Source organism: Zonotrichia leucophrys, chromosome 5, assembly GCF_028769735.1.
Source record: "Zonotrichia leucophrys gambelii isolate GWCS_2022_RI chromosome 5, RI_Zleu_2.0, whole genome shotgun sequence".
Taxonomy (NCBI): domain Eukaryota; kingdom Metazoa; phylum Chordata; class Aves; order Passeriformes; family Passerellidae; genus Zonotrichia; species Zonotrichia leucophrys.
In genome coordinates this window covers 53049489-53055488 of record NC_088175.1, presented here as the reverse complement: position 1 = coordinate 53055488, position 6000 = coordinate 53049489, and positions in this window count along the sequence as shown.

Sequence of the window (6000 nt, the reverse complement as noted above, 5' to 3'; positions counted from 1 at the left end):
CAGTGGGGACACGGGTGCCAGCCCTGTCCTGGAGCCCCTGGATGCCCAGGGATCTCCCTGTCCTTGGGGAGAGGTGTGTGTTTGTTTGCCTTGGGCAGCGTGCACACAGAATCCTCAGGAGAGAAAATGAATTCCAAGGGAAATGTCTTTTTTTTTTCTCAAAAAAGAAAAAAACCAAAAAACTGGATGGATTTCCTTGCTTACTGGTAAAAGCACAGTTCTTGGCAAGCTGGACCCTGTCAAGGCTTTACTTGGAACTTCCAACAGATACTTTGGTTAAAAACTCTTAAATCTTTCCTTTGCTTAACAACAGCATGCAGTAAGTAAAAAACAAAGAGGAGAACGCGAATTTAAATGATTAAACTTCTTCTTCCAGATGAAAATCTTCATGCAACCTACAGAAGTAAGAATACAGCTTATGTTCACTTTATTCTGAGGGAAGCCTGTAACTAATTGGCCTATCTGTAATGTTTTTGGAGTGATTCCACTATAAATAGACTCTTTATAATTAAACTAACTGGCTGATTTATAGACCTGCAGTTCAGATACTGCTGCACTTAGGGGATTTTGTTGCATTTCTTTTAATAATGATCATGGTCTTTTCAGCTGGCAAAATTTAACTTCAGCAAATCTTTGGAGATAAAAATTGCTTGCAGGTGTTGCAGAGTAGTAGTTTCAAGGTTTAGCTGGGGTGATAATCCTTTCAATTTATGAAAAAGCTTATGGAAAACTGATTGAAAAGGTGTGGCCTTTTTGAAAAAAAGTATTTAGTGTATCCTACCTTGAGTATTTTAATGGCTTTCAAAATTCTAATGGGCAGAATGTGGTTTGTGGTGCTGTGAGAAATGTGGAGTCAGTGCAGCTCTCATTGCTTCTGTGGAGGGAGTCACACTGGCTTCTGTGGAATTTGGGTGGGGTTTTGTGCTTGTGAATTTATTTTATAAAGTTATCTGAGAAGTGGAATAAGTACTTGTACGAATAATCGCTGGGTGGAGGATTTTTCTCTCTGGTAATTTACAGTTTTCTTTCTCAGAGTTGTTATGGAGACTTAAATATTGTAATAGGATAAGTAACTTTTGAAATATATGTGTTATATAAAAATAGTTATTGATTGAAACTCTGGATTAGAAGTGAGCTCTGCCTGCTTCTCTGCTTCTTATCTTTTTTTCTTATCTATTTTCTTGCTTGGTTTTTGATTTCTGGGGTTTTTTTAAATCTTTAGGCATTTTGGTATAAAAGAGTACTTCTTTTACAGTGACAATTACATCTCAAACTCTTTTTTGGAAACACTGTTTAGCCGCAGTGGCAAAGATTGCTAATCACAGGCAGGAGGTGGTTGTACTTAACTTGGTGTTTTGCAAATGTGAAACTAAAAGTTTTCTTTAAGGACCTAAAGAGGGAATAGCCCTGGGTATTGGAGAAGGTGGCTTCCAGAGAGCAGACTCAGGAAGTGCTCCAGCTGTGCTCATCTGGAAGAACGTCACAGCAAACTGTGGCAAGGAGCTGGGCTTGAGGACCTTCCAGATTTCTGCAGAAGGAAGGATCACTTTTGTCCGTAGAACCACTGGGTCCACCAGGCTTACAGATTCCTCTGGGTGCATTTCAGCGGGCTCTGCAGTTTCCTACTGCTTTCCTCAGGGTGTAAGAAAACCTGTACAAGCAAGCTGACCTTCAGTATTTCCTTAGAGCTTTGAAACAAATCAAAATGCAGGAGCACCCAGAGGCTGCTGTGCTACCCTCTGATGGAATTCACTTGGTTCGCAGTGCAGCTGCATTCCCAAAAATGAAATTACTGCACCCAAGTCCTCTCCTCCCCCAAACATCTGCATATTGCAGTGAGGGGGGATAACAGCAATCAGCTGCAGCTGCCGCTGCTCATTTTGCTTTTACAGGGAGCTGCACACCCCTGGGGGACAGGGCTGGGCTGGGTCACTGTGCTTGGGCTGAAGGGGGCTCTCATTTTTGGTGGGGTTCTCATTTTTGGGCGGCGCTCGGGGGGCTCTGAGCAGCTGCTGTCCCGCAGCATGCCGAGCTTCTGTGACCCTCTCTGAGATCTTCTAGTTTCTATTTATTTATATTGAGTTTTTATTTTATTTATTATTTATTTATATTGAGTTTCTAACTCTATGTCTCACTCGGAGCCTCGGCAGGGAGGGTCACACGCTGCCCGACTGCTCCCTCTTGTGCTGGCTGCCAGAGGCTCTGTCACACTGCCCTGGCCCGGGGCTGCTGCTCTCCGCCTGCTTTTGGCTGTCTGAATGGGTAATTCAAGCCGCATATATTAGCTCTTTTAATGATTAATTAATTATAAATCATTAATTAATTAGTTATTAATTAAGTAGTTATTAATTAATGATTAATTATTATGATAATATTATTATCGTTATTCTTATAATTATTAATTAATTATTAAATATACATTAGTTATATTAATTATATTAACTAATATATAACCGTTATTAATATATTATTAATATTAACCAATATACATTAGGTATATTATTATTAGTCATGATACATTATAACTAATAATACTATTAGTTATTATTAACTGATTTTGGTAAAAAATTATACGTTATACATTATTGTATAATTATTGTATTATATATTATTGTGTTAATAGTTTAATATAATTATAATTATATATTATACCATTATGATATACATTATATAATTATTATTCAATATAATCAGTAATTATAATAATTAACAATAACATACTAATAATTATTAACAATTTATAAATATAATTGTTAATATAATATAATATAATATAATATAATATAAATATATGAAATATTTATTATATTATATATAATATATTACATATTATATATTATATAAATATATATAAAATATATGAAAAATATAATATATTATATATAAAATATATATAATATTTATCATTATATATACTATAATAAATAATAATAAAGATTATATGTAGTATTATTATATTTATTATTTTATTTTATTATTTTCTTATTTTATTAGATTATTATAACATTATTATCTACTATATTAATGATTATTAATTAATTATTAATTCTATAAATATTAATTCTATGTTAATGCCAATATAATAATTCATTATAATGGCAACCAGGCCGAGTTTATGCTCAGCCTGGCTGCCATTAATAATTTTACATGGAGTCAATGCATCTCAGATTCTCTGGAACAAAATGCTGCTTGCTGCACTTTGTTCTGTACACTTCAGCTGCCAGGATTTTCTGAGACATGAGACAGTTTGATATACACATAAATATGAATAGAATTATTAAAAAGAACAGCATATTGGAAAAAACCCATATTTTTAAAAGCAGGGTAAGGTGTGCATACCTGCCTTAGGATCTTGTTCCTCAGTGAAAGGACCTGGTGTATTCCCAGATGCCAGGAATAGTCTGGACGCAGCTTGAAAAGATGATAGTGATAGACCCAGGTAAAAGTGACTAACAAGAAATTAATCTCATTTTTAAGGGCTGTGTGCATGGGGTAACTAATGGTTGTAGTACATTTATTCTACTATTGTATGCCTTAGATGATTCCTTTCTCTTTTTATGATATTTTATTGCAATATCTTTTAGGAGATTGGAAATACCTTAATACCGCATCAAATATTACTTTTCATTTTTATTTTACTACAGGTTATTGAGGGACACAAGATTTTTGGAGCATACTTTATATACTTGGTGTAAAGTTGATTTGAGCTTGGGCCCTTTTATATTTGAGCTGATAAACATTTGCTAGACTTAAGAAATATCTGTGAATATGAGAGACCATATCTGTGTTGTATTTTTAGACATTACTGGAGTTTTTTATTTTTACAGAGGAACAAGTTCCTGGTTATTGTGTCTTGCCTTTGCATTTTACTGCTCATAGGACATGTGTATTATGCCAAGATCCATCCACTTAGTCCTTAAGTACTTTCATGAAAATTAATAGGTTTTTATTTAAAACCCGGTTTTATTTATTTTATTCCTTTATTTAAAGCAGCAGCACTTTATTTTATGTAAGTAGCTTTTAAATATCAATGGTTTTCAGCAGTGATTTCTGATTAAAAGCCATAAAATGCATTGCCAGCTGCTGTCTGCCCCTCCTGCCCAGACAATGTCAGTTTTTTGAAGTGACCCTTATTCTTGAAACCAGGTGTGGTTACAAGAAAATAGAGATGAGAGGAGATACAAATGCAAAGAGAATAAAAAGCAGTGGCTGTGTCATAAAAAGAAACGTTTTTGGAAGTGGAAGAGAAGTTTTGAAAGTTACACAGCACATCACACACTTCTCAATCATTAAAATCAAGGCGAAAATAATTGACTTAATTGATATTCTCTCAATGTTCTTTAGTTAAGAGTCACAGTTATAAAACTGAGTTTTAGAACTAAATTTTAAGACTCATTTTGTGTTCCTGGAGGTCGGGCAGTGCTGAATATTCCATGACAGCAACAGCAGCAGTTAAAGCCATTAATGCAGGACAGGAGGCAGTGCACACAGGTGCAGGGATCCTTTGTACAGCGCTTTTTCACCAGCTAAAGCAGACACTCATTAATACAGCATGCTCTGAAATCTGATGGTGTGTGGTTAAAACATTTGGATTCCTCACAGCTCAAGAAGTTTGGCAAGTGACAAACAGCACCTTTAAACGCTTCCAACGAATTCGTGCAGTGGATTTCTTTTCTTAAGAGGTAAAGGGGATACTGCATCCATTTGGTGTCTTTACTGCTGTAAAAATAATGATGAGCAGAAGTTTTTTTGTGTTACCTTGGTAAAAGATCCTCTGGAAGTCAAACACTATTAACTTTAACGAAGTAGCTTTGATGGCAGGGAAGAGACAGCTGATACTACACTTCCTGAACAATAAACCACAGTGACAGATAAAAACAAACATGTGCACGATAACATATAGCATTTCAGAGAATGGAGCCAGAAACTAATGCAGACTGAAGTGATCTTTGCTTTCTTTTGAAGCCTGTTACTGCTTTGGAAACTGTTCTTTCTCAAAAAGAGTTAAAATTAAGTTCTGATTCTGTGACAAATTTTTATCATGCTGTTGAAATAAACAAAAGCAAACAGATGTGCCTCATACTGTCTTGGGCTTCAATTTTTGAGATTTGTTTCATTGTGCTTGAATTATACACCATGAGTGATAACTTAATAGGAAGAAGCAGTCTGTTCTTTCATGTGTTTATTCCTTCCTCTGTTTCCTGTCCTCTTTCCCTGAACTTGCTCACTTTCTGCCCTCAACTCTGCATGTCATAGAGCTGCTGCTCATTATTTTTACCTGAGCTGGAGAACCATTTCATTTTCCAGTTATGTTTTTATACTGAGGACAAACAGACATAATAAACTTGCCAATGTAAATAATAATGAGGAGAAAAGGCTGGTTTTTGTTTCAGGTGATCAGAACCTGTGCCTGTGCTCTCTTAGGAGAGGTGGCAGATTCCTTCCTTGTCCTGCTGCCTGCAGCCCAGTGGTTTAGGGTGTTTTTATGGAACACCTTTTGAATTCTTTCTCACGGAGGAGTTTTTATTATTGAGTTTCTTGTGTTTTGGACAACCTGATTGCTGTTGGATGAAGTGGGTTGTTTTCACTGGGCTTGCTTTCAAGGAAAAGTGAACCACTCATCTCTATCCAACAAGATAACTCAGGCATCTGAAGCTTAGGTTAGGGTTTTGAGATGTGAGGAAGAGTCTAATCTAGGAAGAAGGTGAAGTTTCAGACCTGCAACAAAGCATTTTGATCCTGCTGGCTGCCCTGTTCAAGTCTTGCTCTGATGTCTCATTGACAGGAATGACTTTCCAGCCCATTTCCTGCTTTTAAACATTTTAATATCAAAGTATTTATTCAGAGAAAAACAGTATGCTAAGGTCAGCAGTGTAAAAAAGGTTTAAATGCTATGGCCAAAGCTGTTTTGAGATTATGATGTATCCTAGAACCTGCAGCATGTGTACTGGCTTATGCCCCAGTCATGCCTGTATTTTACAGAGTTTTTTAGAGCAGATT